This window comes from Bufo gargarizans, chromosome 3 (genome assembly GCF_014858855.1).
Source record: "Bufo gargarizans isolate SCDJY-AF-19 chromosome 3, ASM1485885v1, whole genome shotgun sequence".
In the NCBI taxonomy this organism is placed as follows: Eukaryota; Metazoa; Chordata; class Amphibia; order Anura; family Bufonidae; genus Bufo; species Bufo gargarizans.
The window spans coordinates 265,249,171-265,271,438 of NC_058082.1; positions in this window are offsets into that span (position 1 = coordinate 265,249,171).

Below are 22,268 nucleotides of genomic sequence, written 5' to 3' on the forward strand. Positions count from 1 at the left end.
GGGTATTCAACAGTCAACATGTTTCGGACCTTCGTATATCAGTCCTTAATCATGACTAGAGTTGAGCGAACACCTGGATGTTCGGGTTCGAGAAGTTCGGCCGAACATCCCGGAAATGTTCGGGTTCGGGATCCGAACCCGATCCGAACTTCGTCCCGAACCCGAACCCCATTGAAGTCAATGGGGACCCGAACTTTTCGGCACTAAAAAGGCTGTAAAACAGCCCAGGAAAGAGCTAGAGGGCTGCAAAAGGCAGCAACATGTAGGTAAATCCCCTGCAAACAAATGTGGATAGGGAAATGAATTAAAATAAAAATTAAATAAATAAAAATTAACCAAAATCAATTGGAGAGAGGTTCCATAGCAGAGAATCTGGCTTCCCGTCACCCACCACTGGAACAGTCCATTCTCAGATATTTAGGCCCCGGCACCCAGGCAGAGGAGAGAGGTCCCGTAACAGAGAATCTGTCTTCATGTCAGCAGAGAATTAGTCTGCATGTCATAGCAGAGAATGAGGCTTCACGTCAGCCACCACTGCAACAGTCCATTGGCATATATTTAGGCCCAGCACCCAGGCAGAGGAGGGAGGTCCCGTAACAGAGAATCTGTCTTCATGTCAGCAGAGAATTAGTCTGCATGTCATAGCAGAGAATGAGGCTTCACGTCAGCCACCACTGCAACAGTCCATTGGCATATATTTAGGCCCAGCACACACACAGGCAGAGGAGAGAGGTCCCGTAACAGAGAATCTGTCTTCATGTCAGCAGAGAATTAGTCTGCATGTCATAGCAGAGAATGAGGCTTCACGTCAGCCACCACTGCAACAGTCCATTGGCATATATTTAGGCCCAGCACACACACAGGCAGAGGAGAGAGGTCCCGTAACAGAGAATCTGGCTTCATCTCAGCAGAGAATCAGTCTGCATGTCATAGCAGAGAATGAGGCTTCACGTCAGCCACCACTGCAACAGTCCATTGGCATATATTTAGGCCCAGCACACACACAGGCAGAGGAGAGAGGTCCCGTAACAGAGGATCTGGCTTCATGTCAGCAGAGAATCAGTCTGCATGTCATAGCAGAGAATCAGGCTTCACGTCAGCCACCACTGCAACAGTCCATTGTCATAAATTTAGGCCCAGCACCCAGGCAGAGGAGAGAGGTCCCGTAACAGACAATCTGGCTTCATGTCAGCAGAGAATCAGTCTGCATGTCATAGCAGAGAATGAGGCTTCACGTCACCCACCACTGCAACAGTCCATTGGCATATATTTAGGCCTAGCACACAGGCAGAGCAGAGAGGTCCCGTAACAGACAATCTGGCTTCATGTCAGCAGAGAATCAGTCTGCATGTCATAGCAGAGAATGAGGCTTCACGTCACCCACCACTGCAACAGTCCATTGGCATATATTTAGGCCTAGCACACAGGCAGAGCAGAGAGGTCCCGTAACAGACAATCTGGCTTCATGACAGCAGAGAATCAGTCTGCATGTCATAGCAGAGAATGAGGCTTCACGTCACCCACCACTGCAACAGTCCATTGGCATATATTTAGGCCTAGCACACAGGCAGAGCAGAGAGGTCCCGTAACAGACGATCTGGCTTCATGTCAGCAGAGAATCAGTCTGCATGTCATAGCAGAGAATGAGGCTTCACGTCAGCCACCACTGCAACAGTCCATTGGCATATATTTAGGCCCAGCACCCAGGCAGAGGAGGGAGGTCCCGTAACAGAGAATCTGTCTTCATGTCAGCAGAGAATTAGTCTGCATGTCATAGCAGAGAATGAGGCTTCACGTCAGCCACCACTGCAACAGTCCATTGGCATATATTTAGGCCCAGCACACACACAGGCAGAGGAGAGAGGTCCCGTAACAGAGAATCTGTCTTCATGTCAGCAGAGAATTAGTCTGCATGTCATAGCAGAGAATGAGGCTTCACGTCAGCCACCACTGCAACAGTCCATTGGCATATATTTAGGCCCAGCACACACACAGGCAGAGGAGAGAGGTCCCGTAACAGACAATCTGGCTTCATGTCAGCAGAGAATTAGTCTGCATGTCATAGCAGAGAATGAGGCTTCACGTCACCCACCACTGCAACAGTCCATTGGCATATATTTAGGCCCAGCACCCAGGCAGAGGAGGGAGGTCCCGTAACAGAGAATCTGTCTTCATGTCAGCAGAGAATTAGTCTGCATGTCATAGCAGAGAATGAGGCTTCACGTCAGCCACCACTGCAACAGTCCATTGGCATATATTTAGGCCCAGCACACACACAGGCAGAGGAGAGAGGTCCCGTAACAGACAATCTGGCTTCATGTCAGCAGAGAATTAGTCTGCATGTCATAGCAGAGAATGAGGCTTCACGTCACCCACCACTGCAACAGTCCATTGGCATATATTTAGGCCCAGCACCCAGGCAGAGGAGGGAGGTCCCGTAACAGAGAATCTGTCTTCATGTCAGCAGAGAATTAGTCTGCATGTCATAGCAGAGAATGAGGCTTCACGTCAGCCACCACTGCAACAGTCCATTGGCATATATTTAGGCCCAGCACACACACAGGCAGAGGAGAGAGGTCCCGTAACAGAGGATCTGGCTTCATGTCAGCAGAGAATCAGTCTGCATGTCATAGCAGAGAATCAGGCTTCACGTCAGCCACCACTGCAACAGTCCATTGTCATAAATTTAGGCCCAGCACCCAGGCAGAGGAGAGAGGTCCCGTAACAGAGAATCTGGCTTCATGTCAGCAGAGAATCAGTCTTCATATCATAGCAGAGAATCAGGCTTCACGTCACCCACCACTGTAAGAGTCAATTTTCATAAATTTAGGCCCAGAACCCAGGCAGAGGAGAAAGGTCCCGTAACAGACAATCTGGCTTCATGTCAGCAGAGAATCAGTCTTCATATCATAGCAGAGAATCAGGCTTCACGTCACCCACCACTGTAAGAGTCAATTTTCATAAATTTAGGCCCAGAACCCAGGCAGAGGAGAAAGGTCCCGTAACAGACAATCTGGCTTCATGTCAGCAGAGAATCAGTCTTCATATCATAGCAGAGAATCAGGCTTCACGTCACCCACCACTGTAAGAGTCAATTTTCATAAATTTAGGCCCAGAACCCAGGCAGAGGAGAAAGGTCCCGTAACAGACAATCTGGCTTCATGTCAGCAGAGAATCAGTCTTCATATCATAGCAGAGAATCAGGCTTCACGTCACCCACCACTGTAAGAGTCAATTTTCATAAATTTAGGCCCAGAACCCAGGCAGAGGAGAAAGGTCCCGTAACAGACAATCTGGCTTCATGTCAGCAGAGAATCAGTCTTCATATCATAGCAGAGAATCAGGCTTCACGTCACCCACCACTGTAAGAGTCAATTTTCATAAATTTAGGCCCAGAACCCAGGCAGAGGAGAAAGGTCCCGTAACAGACAATCTGGCTTCATGTCAGCAGAGAATCAGTCTTCATATCATAGCAGAGAATCAGGCTTCACGTCACCCACCACTGCAACAGTCCATTGGCATATATTTAGGCCTAGCACACAGGCAGAGCAGAGAGGTCCCGTAACAGACAATCTGGCTTCATGACAGCAGAGAATCAGTCTGCATGTCATAGCAGAGAATCAGGCTTCACGTCAGCCACCACTGCAACAGTCCATTGTCATAAATTTAGGCCCAGCACCCAGGCAGAGGAGAGAGGTCCCGTAACAGACAATCTGGCTTCATGTCAGCAGAGAATTAGTCTGCATGTCATAGCAGAGAATCAGGCTTCATGTCAGCCACCACTGCAACAGTCCATTGGCATATATTTAGGCCTAGCACACAGGCAGAGGAGAGGTTCATTCAACTTTGGGTAGCATCGCAATATAATGGTAAAATGAAAATAAAAATAGGATTGAATGAGGAAGTGCCCTGGAGTCCAATAATATATGGTTATGGGGAGGTAGTTAATGTCTAATCTGGACAAGGGACGGACAGGTCCTGTGGGATCCATGCCTGGTTCATTTTTATGAACGTCAGCTTGTCCACATTGGCTGTAGACAGGCGGCTGCGTTTGTCTGTAATGACGCCCCCTGCCGTGCTGAATACACGTTCAGACAAAACGCTGGCTGCCGGGCAGGCCAGCACCTCCAAGGCATAAAAGGCTAGCTCTGGCCACGTGGACAATTTAGAGACCCAGAAGTTGAATGGGGCCGAACCATCAGTCAGTACGTGGAGGGGTGTGCACACGTACTGTTCCACCATGTTAGTGAAATGTTGCCTCCTGCTAACACGTTGCGTATCAGGTGGTGGTGCAGTTAGCTGTGGCGTGTTGACAAAAGTTTTCCACATCTCTGCCATGCTAACCCTGCCCTCAGAGGAGCTGGCCGTGACACAGCTGCCTTGGCGACCTCTTGCTCCTCCTCTGCCTTGGCCTTGGGCTTCCACTTGTTCCCCTGTGACATTTGGGAATGCTCTCAGTAGCGCGTCTACCAACGTGCGCTTGTACTCGCGCATCTTCCTATCACGCTCCAGTGCAGGAAGTAAGGTGGGCACATTGTCTTTGTAGCGTGGATCCAGCAGGGTGGCAACCCAGTAGTCCGCACAGGTTAAAATGTGGGCAACTCTGCTGTCGTTGCGCAGGCACTGCAGCATGTAGTCGCTCATGTGTGCCAGGCTGCCCAGGGATAAGGACAAGCTGTCCTCTGTGGGAGGCGTATCGTCATCGTCCTGCCTTTCCCCCCAGCCACGCACCAGTGATGGACCCGAGCTGCGTTGGGTGCCACCCCGCTGTGACCATGCTTCATCCTCATCCTCCTCCACCTCCTCCTCATCCTCGTCCTCCTCGTCCTCCAGTAGTGGGCCCTGGCTGGCCACATTTGTACCTGGCCTCTGCTGTTGCCAAAAACCTCCCTCTGAGTCACTTCGAAGAGACTGGCCTGAAAGTGCTAAAAATGACCCCTCTTCCTCCTCCTCCTCCTCCTCCTCCTCCTGGGCCACCTCCTCTTCCATCATCGCCCTAAGTGTTTTCTCAAGGAGACATAGAAGTGGTATTGTAACGCTGATAACGGTGTCATCGCCACTGGCCATGTTGGTGGAGTACTCGAAACAGCGCAACAGGGCACACAGGTCTCGCATGGAGGCCCAGTCATTGGTGGTGAAGTGGTGCTGTTCTGTAGTGCGACTGACCCGTGCGTGCTGCAGCTGAAACTCCACTATGGCCTGCTGCTGCTCGCACAGTCTGTCCAGCATGTGCAAGGTGGAGTTCCACCTGGTGGGCACGTCGCATATGAGGCGGTGAGCGGGAAGGCCGAAGTTACGCTGTAGCGCAGACAGGCGAGCAGCAGCAGGATGTGAACGCCGGAAGCGCGAACAGACGGCCCGCACTTTATGCAGCAGCTCTGACATGTCGGGGTAGTTGTGAATGAACTTCTGCACCACCAAATTCAGCACATGCGCCAAGCAAGGGATGTGCGTCAAATTGGCTAGTCCCAGAGCTGCAACGAGATTTCGCCCATTATCACACACCACCAGGCCGGGCTTGAGGCTCACCGGCAGCAACCACTCGTCGGTCTGTTGTTCTATACCCCGCCACAACTCCTGTGCGGTGTGGGGCCTGTCCCCCAAACATATGAGTTTCAGAATGGCCTGCTGACGTTTACCCCGGGCTGTGCTGAAGTTGGTGGTGAAGGTGTGTGGCTGACTGGATGAGCAGGTGGAAGAAGAGGAGGAGGAAGCCGAGAAGGAGGAGGTGGCAACAGGAGGCAAAGAATGTTGCCCTGCGATCCTTGGCGGCGGAAGGACGTGCGCCAAACAGCTCTCCGCCTGGGGCCCAGCTGCCACTACATTTACCCAGTGTGCAGTTAGGGAGATATAGCGTCCCTGGCCGTGCTTACTGGTCCACGTATCTGTGGTTAGGTGGACCTTGCCACAGATGGCGTTGCGCAGTGCACACTTGATTTTATCGGATACTTGGTTGTGCAGGGAAGGCACGGCTCTCTTGGAGAAGTAGTGCCGGCTGGGAACAACATACTGTGGGACAGCAAGCGACATGAGCTGTTTGAAGCTGTCTGTGTCCACCAGCCTAAATGACAGCATTTCATAGGCCAGTAGTTTAGAAATGCTGGCATTCAGGGCCAGGGATCGAGGGTGGCTAGGTGGGAATTTACGCTTTCTATCAAATGTTTGTGAGATGGAGAGCTGAACGCTGGCGTGTGACATGGTTGAGACGCTTGGTGACGGAGGTGGTGGTGGTGGTGTTGGTGGTACATCCCCTGTTTGCTGGGCGGCAGGTGCCAACGTTCCTCCAGAGGCGGAGGAAGAGGCCGAGGCGGCAGCAGCAGAATAGGCCGAGGCGGCAGCAGCAGAAGAGGTAGCAGGGGGAGCCTGAGTGACTTCCTTGGTTTTAAGGTGTTTACTCCACTGCAGTTCATGCTTTGCATGCAGGTGCCTGGTCATGCAGGTTGTGCTCAGGTTCAGAACGTTAATGCCTCGCTTCAGGCTCTGATGGCACAGCGTGCAAACCACTGGGGTCTTGTCGTCAGCACATTGTTTGAAGAAGTGCCATGCCAGGGAACTCCTTGAAGCTGCCTTTGGGGTGCTCGGTCCCAGATGGCGGCGGTCAGTAGCAGGCGGAGTCTCTTGGCGGCGGGTGTTCTGCTTTTGCCCACTGCTCCCTCTTTTGCTACGCTGTTGGCTCGGTCTCACCACTGCCTCTTCCTCCGAACTGTGAAAGTCAGTGGCACGACCTTCATTCCATGTGGGGTCTAGGACCTCATCGTCCCCTGCATCGTCTTCCACCCAGTCTTGATCCCTGACCTCCTGTTCAGTCTGCACACTGCAGAAAGACGCAGCAGTTGGCACCTGTGTTTCGTCATCATCAGAGACATGCTGAGGTGGTATTCCCATGTCCTCATCATCAGGAAACATAAGTGGTTGTGCGTCAGTGCATTCTATGTCTTTCACCGCTGGGGAAGGGCTAGGTGGATGCCCTTGGGAAACCCTGCCAGCGGAGTCTTCAAACAGCATAAGAGACTGCTGCATAACTTGAGGCTGAGACAGTTTCCCTGGTATGCATGGGGGTGATGTGACAGACTGATGGGGTTGGTTTTCAGGCGCCATCTGTGCGCTTTCTGCAGAAGACTGGGTGGGAGATAATGTGAACGTGCTGGATCCACTGTCGGCCACCCAATTGACTAATGCCTGTACCTGCTCAGGCCTTACCATCCTTAGAACGGCATTGGGCCCCACCATATATCGCTGTAAATTCTGGCGGCTACTGGGACCTGAGGTAGTTGGTACACTAGGACGTGTGGATGTGGCAGAACGGCCACGTCCTCTCCCAGCACCAGAGGGTCCACTAACACCACCACGACCATGTCCACGTCCGCGTCCCTTACTAGATGTTTTTCTCATTGTTATGGTTCACCACAACAACAAATATATTATTTGGCCCAATGTATTGTATTCAAATTCAGCGGGATATAAATTTGAGGCCTAGTATTTAGGCGCTGGGTGACCGGTATGGATTTAGTGACAGAATTAGACTTGGAAATGCACAGAAGCGTGTGTGTGAAGTTATTCTGAATGACCCTATGTGCACCTTCAATATGATCTACCCTTTTAGGGATAGATTTCAAATAGCTCTGATATAGCAGAAACGACTAAATTATGAAATTGCTAAATTGGGAATTGTATTTCAACCCAGAACAAAAAATGTGCTTTGACGGACACTAAATAACTTTCCCAGCCACAACAGGACAGCGGTAACGAGAAATTTAGCGGGATATAAATTTGAGGCCTAGTATTTAGGCGCTGGGTGACAGGTATGGGTTTAGTGACAGAATTAGATTTGGAAATGCACAGTAGCGGGTGTGTGAAGTTATTCTGAATGACCCTATGTGCACCTTGAATATTATATACCCTTTTAGGGATAGATTTCAAATAGCTCTGATATAGCAGAAACCACTAAATTATGAAATTGCTAAATTGGGAATTGTATTTCAACCCAGAACAAGAAATGTGCTTGAACGGACACTAAATAACTCGCCCAGCTACAGCACTAGGGACAGATTTAGCGGGATATAAATTTGAGGCCTAGTATTTAGGCGCTGGGTGACAGGTATGGGTTTAGTGCCAGAATTAGACTTGGAAATACACAGTAGCGGGTGTGTGTGAAGTTATTCTGAATGACCCAATGTGCACCTTGAATATTATATACCCTTTTAGGGATAGATTTCAAATAGCTCTGATATAGCAGAAACCACTAAATTATGAAATTGCTAAATTGGGAATTGTATTTCAACCCAGAACAAGAAATGTGCTTGAACGGACACTAAATAACTCGCCCAGCTACAGCACTAGGGACAGATTTAGCGGGATATAAATTTGAGGCCTAGTATTTAGGCGCTGGGTGACAGGTATGGGTTTAGTGCCAGAATTAGACTTGGAAATACACAGTAGCGGGTGTGTGTGAAGTTATTCTGAATGACCCAATGTGCACCTTGAATATTATATACCCTTTTAGGGATAGATTTCAAATAGCTCTGATATAGCAGAAACCACTAAATTATGAAATTGCTAAATTGGGAATTGTATTTCAACCCAGAACAAGAAATGTGCTTGAACGGACACTAAATAACTCGCCCAGCTACAGCACTAGGGACAGATTTAGCGGGATATAAATTTGAGGCCTAGTATTTAGGCGCTGGGTGACAGGTATGGGTTTAGTGCCAGAATTAGACTTGGAAATACACAGTAGCGGGTGTGTGTGAAGTTATTCTGAATGACCCAATGTGCACCTTGAATATTATATACCCTTTTAGGGATAGATTTCAAATAGCTCTGATATAGCAGAAACCACTAAATTATGAAATTGCTAAATTGGGAATTGTATTTCAACCCAGAACAAGAAATGTGCTTGAACGGACACTAAATAACTCGCCCAGCTACAGCACTAGGGACAGATTTAGCGGGATATAAATTTGAGGCCTAGTATTTAGGCGCTGGGTGACAGGTATGGGTTTAGTGACAGAATTAGACTTGGAAATACACAGTAGCGGGTGTGTGTGAAGTTATTCTGAATGACCCAATGTGCACCTTGAATATTATATACCCTTTTAGGGATAGATTTCAAATAGCTCTGATATAGCAGAAACCACTAAATTATGAAATTGCTAAATTGGGAATTGTATTTCAACCCAGAACAAGAAATGTTCTTGAACGGACACTAAATAACTCGCCCAGCTACAGCACTAGGGACAGATTTAGCGGGATATAAATTTGAGGCCTAGTATTTAGGCGCTGGGTGACAGGTATGGGTTTAGTGACAGAATTAGACTTGGAAATACACAGTAGCGGGTGTGTGTGAAGTTATTCTGAATGACCCAATGTGCACCTTGAATATTATATACCCTTTTAGGGATAGATTTCAAATAGCTCTGATATAGCAGAAACCACTAAATTATGAAATTGCTAAATTGGGAATTGTATTTCAACCCAGAACAAGAAATGTGCTTGAACGGACACTAAATAACTCGCCCAGCTACAGCACTAGGGACAGATTTAGCGGGATATAAATTTGAGGCCTAGTATTTAGGCGCTGGGTGACAGGTATGGGTTTAGTGCCAGAATTAGACTTGGAAATACACAGTAGCGGGTGTGTGTGAAGTTATTCTGAATGACCCAATGTGCACCTTGAATATTATATACCCTTTTAGGGATAGATTTCAAATAGCTCTGATATAGCAGAAACCACTAAATTATGAAATTGCTAAATTGGGAATTGTATTTCAACCCAGAACAAGAAATGTGCTTGAACGGACACTAAATAACTCGCCCAGCTACAGCACTAAGGACAGATTTAGCGGGATATAAATTTGAGGCCTAGTATTTAGGCGCTGGGTGACAGGTATGGGTTTAGTGCCAGAATTAGACTTGGAAATACACAGTAGCGGGTGTGTGTGAAGTTATTCTGAATAACCCAATGTGCACCTTGAATATTATATACCCTTTTAGGGATAGATTTCAAATAGCTCTGATATAGCAGAAACCACTAAATTATGAAATTGCTAAATTGGGAATTGTATTTCAACCCAGAACAAGAAATGTGCTTGAACGGACACTAAATAACTCGCCCAGCTACAGCACTAGGGACAGATTTAGCTGGATATAAATTTGAGGCCTAGTATTTAGGCGCTGGGTGACCGGTATGAATTTAGTGACAGAATTAGACTGGGATATGGCCAAAAAATAAACAGACTATTGCTGGTTAAATGCACTTGGTGTGACAGCTTCACCCTGATGTAGGCTTTAGCCAAAAAACAACCACACCATTGAGGGTTAAATGCACTTGGTGACAGGCGCAGCTTGCCCCTGATTTAGTATATGGCCAAAAAATGAACAGACTATTGCTGGTTAAATGCACTTGGTGTGACAGCTTCACCCTGATGTAGGCTTTAGCCAAAAAACAACCACACCATTGAGGGTTAAATGCACTTGGTGACAGGCGCAGCTTGCCCCTGATTTAGTATATGGCCAAAAAATGAACAGACTATTGCTGGTTAAATGCACTTGGTGTGACAGCTTCACCCTGATGTAGGCTTTAGCCAAAAAACAACCACACCATTGAGGGTTAAATGCACTTGGTGACAGGCGCAGCTTGCCCCTGATTTTGTATATGGCCAAAAAATGAACAGACTATTGCTGGTTAAATGCACTTGGTGTGACAGCTTCACCCTGATGTAGGCTTTAGCCAAAAAACAACCACACCATTGAGGGTTAAATGCACTTGGTCGCAGCTTGTGCTGGCGCACCACAAGACACAAAATGGCCGCCGATCACCCCAGAAAAATGTGACTGACAAACGGTCTGTGCAGCCTAAAAACAGTGAGCAATTGAGGATCAGCAGCTCAATGATCCACAGCTGCAGATCGATCAGTTAATCAAGTCCTTTGGAGGAGTTAATCTGCCTAATCTCGCCCTACTGTCGCAGCCGCAACCTCTCCCTACGCTAATCAGAGCAGAGTGACGGGCGGCGCTATGTGACTCCAGCTTAAATAGAGGCTGGGTCACATGGTGCTCTGGCCAATCACAGCCATGCCAATAGTAGGCATGGCTGTGATGGCCTCTTGGGGCAAGTAGTATGACGCTTGTTGATTGGCTGCTTTGCAGCCTTTCAAAAAGCGCCAAGAAAGCGTCACAAAAGCGCGAAGAAAGCGACGAACACCGAACCCGAACCCGGACTTTTACGAAAATGTCCGGGTTCGGGTCCGTGTCACGGACACCCCAAAATTCGGTACGAACCCGAACTATACAGTTCGAGTTCGCTCATCCCTAATCATGACATAAAAAAAAAAAAACTGAACAGTTACCCATATACCCCTCCTCCACCAATCCACGGAGGTTGAGGCATCACATGGGTGTTTAACTGTTTAGTAGGATTTAAAACAGACATAATGTAAAAACAGCTTGTACATATGTTACTAAAATCAAAGAGGTGTAGCAAGAAACCCACAACATTAGCTGATGTATTCCAACATAATCCCATAGACACTTAATTATACTGTAAAATTAAATCTTGTCTCTTATTTAATCCTGCTGGAATCCGGGTATTCAGTTGGAACATCCAGAAAGTCTCTGTATTGAGAAGCTTTCTGCGATGGTCCCCGCCCCGTAATGGGGCTGTAACTCTTTCAATGCCAACCACTCTCAATGCTGAGGAATCGCATCCATGTTCCAAGGCAAAATGCAAACAAATGTTCCTTGTTTTATAATGCGGAATGTCAGATATATGTTTTCTAATCCTGATTTTAAATGCATTTGTTGTGCAGCCCACGTATTGAAGCAAGCAAATTTGACATTTGATTAAATAAATGACATACTTAGTATTGCAATTCAAATATGTCTTGATTGCAAATTGTCTTTTATTCACCGTAGATGTAAAAATATTGCTTACTTCTATGTGCCCACAACATATGCATCTGGTATGTCCGCATTTAAAATTGCCTTTATTAGTAAGCCAGGTTGGCTGCAGCCTGGTATGTTCAACATAAAGACTGGGGCTGAGTAGATTTCCTAGTGTTGGTGCACGTCGTGCAACACATTTAATACCGCCCTGTATGAATCTTGACCAATCCTTGTCAAAACTCAGAACAGGGAGATGTTTTTAATTATGTGACAGATGTCTTTGTACTCTTCACTGTAAGCGGTCGAGAACATAATGGCATCACCACCGGACAGATCATCTACATTGGATCTCAAACACTGTTTACTATGAGGGAAAATCAAAGCCCTTCTGTCCAGTGATAGCGCCAAGTTCCTCTGACCTGTTAGTAATTCAGGGGGTTAAAGCCTTTGCTCCAATCTCCTTTTGACTTTGTTAGACTCATTTTTAAAAGTGCAAACATCAGTGCAATTGCACCTGGTTCGGCGTTATTTTCCCTAATAGTAAACAGTGTTTGAGATCCAATGTAGATGATCTGTCCGGTGGTGATGCCATTATGTTCTCGACCACTTACAGTGAAGAGTACAAAGACATCTGTCACATAATTAAAAAACATCTCCCTGTTCTGAGTTTTGACAAGGATTGGTCAAGATTCATACAGGGCGGTATTAAATGTGTTGCACAAAATCTACTTAGCCCCAGCCTTTATGTTGAACGTACCAGGCTGCAGCCAACCTGGCTTTCCAATAAAGGCAATTTTAAATGCGGACATACCAGATGCATATGTTGTGGGCACATGGAAGTAAGCAATATTTTTTGATCTACGGTGAATAAAAGACAATGTGCAATCATAACATATTTGAATTGCAATACTAAGTATGTCATTTATTTAATCACATGTCGAATTTGCTTGCTTCAATACGTGGGTTGCACAACAAATGCATTAAAAATCAGGATTAGAAAACATATATCTGACATTCCGCATTATAAAACAAGGAACATTTGTTTGCATTTTGCCTTGGAACATGGAGGCGATTCCTCAGCATTGAGTGTGGTTGGCATTGAAAGAGTTACAGCCCCATTACGGGGCTGGGACCATCGCAGAAAGCTTCTCAATACAGAGACTTTCTGGATGTTCCAACTGAATACCCGGATTCCAGCAGGATTAAATAAGAGACAAGATTTAATTTTACAGTATAATTAAGTGTCTATGGGATTATGTTGGAATACATCAGCTAATGTTGGGGGTTTCTTGCTACACCTCTTTGATTTTAGTAACATATGTACAAGCTGTTTTTACATTATGTCTGTTTTAAATCCTACTAAACAGTTAAACACCCATGTGATGCCTCAACCTCCGTGGATTGGTGGAGGAGGGGTATATGGGTAACTGTTCAGTTTGGGGTTTTTTATGTCATGATTAAGGACTGATATTCGAAGGTCCGAAACATGTTGACTATACCCTGCCTACGAGGATTGGAAGTTTTACTGCTAAATAAAGTGTCTCCTGTTGTTCAAAAGCTGGATTTTCTCTTTTTGTTGATTTGCTGTTACGGCCGTGTCCAGGCTGGTACCGCGCTCAGTACGGGTGCAGCCGATGAGAGCTGCTCAATCTTCTCATTTACTCATATATATATATATATATATATATATATGGAGCAGCCGGAGGCAGACATGTCTTGTACCAACGAGTCTATGATCTACTGAGGGAGATGCAGAAAGAGGTATATATTAATGTCAGTGATGGATTCACCCTAAGTAATGGGAAGTGTAGGTAACAATTGCTGTCAGTCCCTTTTTTTTTTTTGCACTTTGCTTGTTTCCTGTAAACTGAGCCTCCTATAGCTTCAAATTGTGTACACATAACCTTGTGAAGTCATTGTGAATGAGAAAGGAAACATAATTCTTGGCATCCTTTCCAGGAAATAATGACGCTGTCACAGCGGTAACCTCTTATCTGAAGGATTGCAAAGATTAAAAACAGATATTAAAAACAGATGAGGCTTAATGTCACATCATGATTAATTCACGACAATTTATAAAGCTGACTTTGTACCTTGTAGCTTTTTGACACTAAATGAATGCTGAAAGAGATCTGAGCACCATAAAGCCAAAAGAGCTAACTATTTACATGAATAAGGGCTGGTGTACAATACATAGCCATTCCCATGCTGAAGATATAGAAAAAAAATATTATAGTGAAAAAGAGACACTAAAGACATAATAATGATAAAATACACCAGAGTCATAATGGAAAGGGTCTATCAGAAACTTACGGTGGCCAAACACATTCTAGAGCTGTCAAACAGCTATCCCCCATACACATACACGCTTGATTTAGCTGATTGTGTATGTGTTGTCAATGGGGAGAGAGGAGATAGCTGCTACCAGACACATATGATAAAAGCTTATCTCTTGGACGAACAAAAGAATTGGGTGAAAATTTCATTCATTTCATTCTTTGTCGACTATGGGGGACATTTTTTAATTCCCCTAGGCTATGGATTTTCCATAAAAAAATCACAAAGCCATTTTTTTAAACTTTTTAAATGCTATTGCGACTTGAACTTGTTAAAAATGGCATTTTATATGCCACCCTCAGCAGTGTTTTAAATGGGGGGGTGGTGAAGGTGGGATGTGGGTGGGACCATTGGCCCAGGACATTTATCAACATTTACACCATAAACTGGTATAAAGGAAAAAAACTGAAATCTACACCAGCCATGAGCTGGAGTAAATTTCATTCTGGTGTACGGACTGCTGGAGGAGGCATTCAACTTATGATGAGGCCTGTGGCTCATCATTAATTAAAGGGGTTGTCCAGGTTCAGAGCTGAACCTGGACAGCCCTCCATTTTCACCCCAGCAGCCCCCCTGACATGAGCATCGGAGCAGTTCATGCTCCGATGCTCTCCTTTGCCCTGATCTAAATCGCGCAGGGCAAAGGCATTTTTCAGAGTTCCGGTGACGTACCGGGCTCTCCATGGGGCTGACAGGAACCCCGGTGACGTCACCGGCACTGATGGGCGGGATTTAGCGCTGCCCTAGCCAGTAAAACGGCTAGGGCAGAGCTAAAGCCCGCCCCTCAGAGCCGGTGATGTCACCGAACACACTGCTGGGCGGAAGTTACCGCCCGGCAGTGTGTTATTAAAAACAAAAGAGCCTGTGCCCTGCGCGATCTAGCGCAGGGCACTGGAGCACATCGGAGCATGAGATGCTCCGATGCTAGGCTCAGGGGGGCTGCCGGGGTGAAAATAACGGTATGTCCGGGTTCAGCTCTGAACCCGGACAACCCCTTTAAACGCCTGCTCTGGCAGAGCCAGGCCAATCAAGACTGGCATATTACTCACTGGTCTTGATAAAACAGGACCTACTGTGTGTATTTTATTATGTAACTGAAACCTATTGGTTTCTATCCTAGAGCCACAAGGTAGAGTTGCATTATCACACTACCATCTGGTGACCCAAAACTGGCTTGTTAGAGACACAAGTGCCAGCTACTGATCAGCATTCTTCAATCAACTTTTTAAATACTAGTTTAATCTGCAACAAAACTATGCTCTGACTCTGAGGCACACAGAACAATTTTCTTATGGATTCAATGTACAGCCCACATATTATTTATCATTATTTTATGCACCTATATAGCGCTTCTATATTCCGCAGTGCTTTGCAGACAATAGCATCACTCTTTCCCCAATGGGCTCACAATCTAAGGTCCCTGTCAGTATGTCTTTTGGAGTGTGTGAGGGACCCGGAGTACCTGGGGGAAACCCACGCAAACATGGGGAGAACATGCAAACTCCATGCAGATGTTGTCCTTGGTCAGATTCAAACCTAGGACCCCAGCACTAACCACTGAGCCACCGTGATGTCCCATATTCCCCCTAGATGTTTTTACTTCTAGAGGACAATGCAGCACCTTGTGAAGGTGGAACACAATTCCTACAATTCCATATCACAGACCAGTCATTATTTAATGTAACCACTCAGAGTCTATACAGAGTCCATGTACATTTTAAATCTAACAAGCACCCCTAAGGCTGTCCAGTTGGAATGCTTGTTTAGGCATACCTTTAGTATTAAAACACTAAATTATATAATATGTACGGTACTTCAAAATGATTGGAATAGAACATACAATATGCTTTGTGAAAAACAAGGAAATAATAAAAAAAAGAGCATCCAGCCCTAAAGACCACAAATGGCTTTTTTAAGATGTACTGACAATGCAAAAGTATAGATTTGCACTAAATAAATCCATTATACTGTAAATTCCCTTTTACTTTCCTGAATTTATTTTACTTGTAAGAACCGCTGAAATTGCTCACTTGAGCTATTCTGCTGAGAAATGTTTCATTACATAAAAAAATGCCCTAAGAAGGAAAGCTAAAAGAGATACTTTGTGTACCAGACTTTGCTGTTGTCAGTATGTCATCCCTAAGGTATTATAGCCTTATCAATAGACTACAATGGGATGACAAACTGAAAAAGATCACTTGCTTGTTAAGATAAAGGCTTTGCTTGTTCCAGTTGTGGGCTTATCAAGATTTATCAGTAAGCTTTGTAGGACTGCATCTAAATAGTTCATTGATTTGTAGCTTATTCCGTGCTGTCATAGTTGCACAAGTGACAGCTTGTTGGTTTGACAATCAAAGCTTTTTTTCCCCCCTTAATCGATAAAAACGGATTCGGTGAAACTGTAAAAGCTTTCAGAACTATGCCGTAAGTCAGCAAACTTAGTAATGCTGCAGGGCCTAAACTGAAATGGAATAGAATACAGGTTTATGGATGTAAGTGCATTCACATTTATACATTTATTAAATAAACTGTAAAAATGTAAAAAAAATATATATATAAAGAAGAGCGAGAGAGTGGCATACTGTAGTGGTTAGTGTATAATAAAAACAATTAATAGTCATCTGTCAGCAGGATCAATCCTTTTAAACCATCCTACTGATTGAAACTATAGCTTCCTTAGGCGTGTTTCACACTACCGTTAAGACATCTCTGGCAGGCTGTTCTGGCAGGGAGCAGCCTGCCTGGATGTCTGGATCCAGATGGTACCTAACACCTGCCAGCCTCTTTCACTATAAGGGCTCATGCACACGACAATATGTATTTTGCGGTCCACAAAACACGGATCCGTTAAAAGTGCAGATGACGTCCGTATGCATTCCGTATTTTGTGGAATGGAACTGCTGGCCCCTAATAGAACTGTCCTATCCTTGTCTATTATGCGGACAATAATAGGACATGTTCTATTTTTTTTTTGCTGGACATACATGCGGACATAAGGAAACAGAATGCACCTGGAGTAACTTCAGTTTTTTTTGCAAACTCATTGAAATGAATGGTTCCGAATGCGGTCCGCAACCTGGCAAACAGGCCGAGAATTGGCGTGCGGTGTGAAGCAAGCCTCAACCAGATCCATTGCAGCATTTTAGAGAAATCCTTGTTTTGAATAATATGCAAATTAGGGGTTAAGTGAATGGAGGATGGACTATAGCCACTGTAGCTCCTTCATTCTGCTTTCCAAGACATTACCCTCTCCACTTATTTGACAATAGCATGACTGTGCCATTCAGCTCATTAAGGCTGCATACCTATTAATCTTCTATGCAGCAATGCCAGAGGATAGGTAATCAGTATATAAGTCTCAGAAATCTCCTTTAAGCCCTAATTTGTATATTATTTAAGACAAAAATTTGTCAAAAATGCTGCAAGGCATCAGATAAAAAAAAGGTATTTTAATCAGCAGGTTCAGCCCTACTAGGCATTATGCTTGCTTTAATAGTGTTGTGCCAGCTGACATGCCATTTAAAGGGACACTTCCATCAGGAAGGAAATATATTTTTTATTTTTTTCATTTCAGCAGTCCTATGCCATTGATTAAGTACAGAATTTTGTCCTTTCACACAAATGATAAGAACTCATATACAGATAGATAATCCATTGATAAGTTACTGTTGCTGTGAGGGGAATATGTTATCTATAAGATAGAGTTCATTATAATAGTAGGTGTAGAATTGGAGTGACAAAATTACAGTTCTTTTATTCTCTTGATAGATCTGTATGAATGCTCACTAGCGATCATCTTGCAGTGCAATACTGTCATCGATTGCCCAATAAACGAGCAAACAACACATGAAAATCATCATTTGCCAGGGGCAGATCGTGCTGTCTAATTACAATCTGCCTCAGGCAAACCACTAGATCGCATGGGGACAAGCGATGGCATACCGATCGCTCCTCTCCATGCTGTGGAGGATATAGTTGCATGTAATAGCAGCAGTTTCCTCCGCTAGCTAACAGGTGATTGCCAGGAGGGAACGCTTACCTCCCGAAAACCCATTGCTTAATCTGCCTGTGTAATACAGGCTTTAGTGTAATGTGTGATGCTCTAATTGAGTCACTACAGGAGGACTCCCTTTTCTTCACACTGAATGATTGGGCTGAACAAGTTAATCAAGATGGTTGGCTGTGTTAAAAGTCCAAATAAATGAAGTTAAAGACCCGAGACAAAAACTAAAATATATTTAGTGACAGCAAAAAAAAAAAAATATCGGGAAAACCATCCATCCATTTTATTATTTTTTGGGATAAATTAAATTAAATAGAAAGATCACATATAGCTTGTAAATCCATGATATGATAGAAAATATTTATTGGAAGTTTCCCTTTAAGAAAAATGATAATGGTTTATTGGAGCGTACATGATTATGTAGATATTAAAGCAAACTCTTCATTTGTACTTTTTGCAAAATATGCAATACAAGATTGGAAAATGACACCGTTAGGTAACCGATTATCCTAAAAGTGATGATCTAACCTAAGGCAACAACCCAATGAGGCAGGTGCTGATTGCTTCATTTCAGGGAGAAAAAAGAAAGAGAAAACTATGGGGGAAATTTGTCACACGTATACACCACAGATTTGGCACTAAAATGTAGCAAATTCTGGTTTTGTGACTTTTTGAGTGCCATTGCGACTAGATTTAGTTACAAATAACATTTTTACGTTGCTCTTATCAGTTTCTGAAAGGGGGCATGGTGAGAGTGGGGTGTGGGAAAAGCCATCATTCCTGGCACATTCATCATTTAGGCCAAAAAGTATACCAGTACATATTCTAAAGTTTATAGCTCTTCCATTATAAGGATCACTGACAATTGTACAGTAGAAGGTACAGTATCAAATTACATGATTTGCTTCTTAAAGGGTCTATTGTACGAAAGACGATGGTGCGATGGGTGATGTTGATTGCTAAAATGCAGTCACAGTAGGCCTAGTAGAGTACTAAGCCACTTGGTCTCTTTTTGGCATGATGCTACATATAAAAAAAAAATGAACACAGCCACTTTTCTCGCACTACTGTTATTTTGTTCTAGTGAATGGCATGTGTCATGGTGAAATAGAGCCTGGATCTTAAGAACATGAGGACTCCCAAGTGCATGCAATGGAGTCCACACTCAAACACTCTTCTCATGCTGGAGCTGCTCATTAGATATTTTTTTTAAGTGACTGGGCCAACTGAAGTGACCACCCATTTAAATCAGGGTTTCTGTAACCCGTTTATGATGCTTTCAGATAGGAGTCACTTTAAAATAAAATAATAAGGGACTTTGCAAATGGTTTTGCTTAGAAATATGTTAGCTTCTTGCGTTTCCAGCTCCTATGCATACCTATATATCCTCATGATTAGAGATCGCACTGTTGTAGTCTGATGCTGCAGTCACATTTACCTTGTTCACTACCTCTTTCTGCTGTATATTTGGTAGGTCAGCAATAAGTAGTGGCCAACGTAACCATGAGCTTTCTTAGAGAGCTTTAGACGTCACTCCTTTAAAATAACAATATGCGCAGTTTTTCATGTCTATTTATTAATGATTGCATCTAAAAATAAAACACAAATATTTGAATGTTAGTTCCCACCAAGTAGTTGAAATAATGTTCTAAACAAATATTGAAAACTGGCGTCCTTTTGTTTCACGGTCCAGATGCAAGCTTAATTTGGAAACTCGTATTTTGCTACTGTAAAAATTGGCAAAGATTTGTTGTAGAGTTTATTTAAACTGGCGCAATGCCCAGAATGAAGTTTAACAACTTGAAAACTTGTCAAGAATGGGAGGGCAAAATCTATTATGTTCCAAATGAAAATACAATAAATAGTAACACATATGTAGCACTGAAAGAAAGAAGCTAAAACAATAAGGCACAAGTAAAATGGAAATGCAAATGAAAAATAATGTTAAAAAAGGTTACATACTGTATATAGTCTTCCAAAGAAACTATCTGTAACTTCAGGGACAGTGTGAAACCCTCTTCCTAGGCAGTGGCTCAGAGACTGACAAATTTACTCCAATGGATGACTTCCACCAGTGACATAACTATAATTTGGAAAGACGTAGGTAAAAAAACAGATCAACCTCTTCTGCGGGCACTGCCAAGGATCAAATCAACATCGGACATGTAGTTCCAATAGCTTTATTGTCTATGCGTTTCAGGGGTGAATAACCTCCTTCATCAGGACAGTGATTAAGTAGAATTTGTAGAGTAGTGTTGAGCGAATCGAAATATCTGAAGTGTACTTTGATTGGAATTTCAGGAAAGAATTGATTTGTCATGAAGACGAATACATTTTTCCTGAAAAAAAAACATACTCGCCTCATCCATTTGCTCACCGAGAGGCCAGCATGACGTCATCACATCAGCGCGAGATGTTACAGAAATGCTCACCCTAAACTTTGGAAATGCACCATGTAATAGGTATATAGTGCTGTAAATTTCAGTATGTTTGATGATGCTGAAAGACCAGGCAGCATGCTGGAGGTAAGAATGACTCATTGCTGTGGTCTGCGTTGCTGTTTCTTAGTCTGCTCCTCCATATCTTAAACAGAAACACTTGGTGGAGGAGGAGGAAAAGGGCAGAACATGGCAGCTGGCTCTAGTCACCCAAAAGGGCAGCTTCTGCTGAGGTATTTTGGGCTGCTATATGGTGCTGCTGAACAAATATTGTGTGCTGTACTGTGGTATTTGGTTGCGCTTGAGCATATTTTGTGTTGCACTGTGCTATTTGGTTGGCCCCACCTAGCTATGTTGACCCAACTGTATGTCATTTGGCTCCTACCTACAAAATGGGTCTCTCTTAGTTTTTTCTAGGGCCAAGCCTGACCATGGCCTAAAGACATCAAAGCTGCAAAATATACTATTGCGCTTTGTGAATACAAATTACTGCAGCAGAATAAATTATCACAAAATCCCAAAATGATAGAATCAGCCATAGAGGCTCTAAATTCAAAGACAGCATTATCCCTGGTGGCTGTACGGTTGAATTCAGAATGCTGCTATATGTAAATGGATATTTGTGTCTGAAAGCTATATGCTATATATTTAAATGGAATACTGTCAGGAAGTCTCTAGGTTAGAGAAACTTTAGGATAATTTGTACAAATCCAGTTTTTCTTACTAATAGTAACAGAATATTTTATGAGCTGTGTTTTTATAAACAGTGCTGCTGTAACTTCCTATATTACTTTGAAATATTCCATAGATCTGTAGTTTGCAGTTTTGCCAAATTTTACTGAGGCTACATGCTCACGACCGTATGTGTTTTGTGGTTCGCAAATTGCGGATCCGCCCAAAAAACGGATGACGTTCCGTATGGCATCCATTTTTTTTTTGCTGATCCGTTTTTTTGGTGGATCCATTGTACAAATGCCTATCTTTGTCCGCAAACTAGAAAAAAATAGGACATGCACAATTTTTTTTGCAGAGCAACAGAACGGACATACTGTGTGAGTGTGCTGTCCGCGTTTTTTGCGGACCCGTTGAAATGAATGGGTCTGTATCCTATACGCAAAAAAAAATGATCGGACACGGAAACAAAATACAGTCGTGTGCATGAGGCCTTATTCTGTAAAATGATTCTGCTTGAGAATGGGCAATGAATGGGTCACATAAATAATGATTGCTATTTATTCTACATTTTATAAAATATTTACCCTTTTATTACCGGGCGATTTTCTTTTTCTTTTTTTTTTTTTACTTTTTTACTCCCAGCCTCCAAAAGCCATAACTTTTTTTTATTTTTCTGTTCACATAGTTATATGATGACTTTTTTTTGCAGGAAAAGATGCCCTTTCTAATGGTACTATTTATGGCTATACACAATGTAGTGGGGAACGGGGGGAAAAAATTCTAAAAGGGTTTTTATTTATTTTGTTTCTATGACGTTCCCCATGCCATAAAACTGATAAGTTACTTTGATTCTCCAGGTCAGTACGAATCTGGCAATACCACATATGTAAAAAAAAATTATAGCATTTTTATACTTAAAAATAAAAATATAT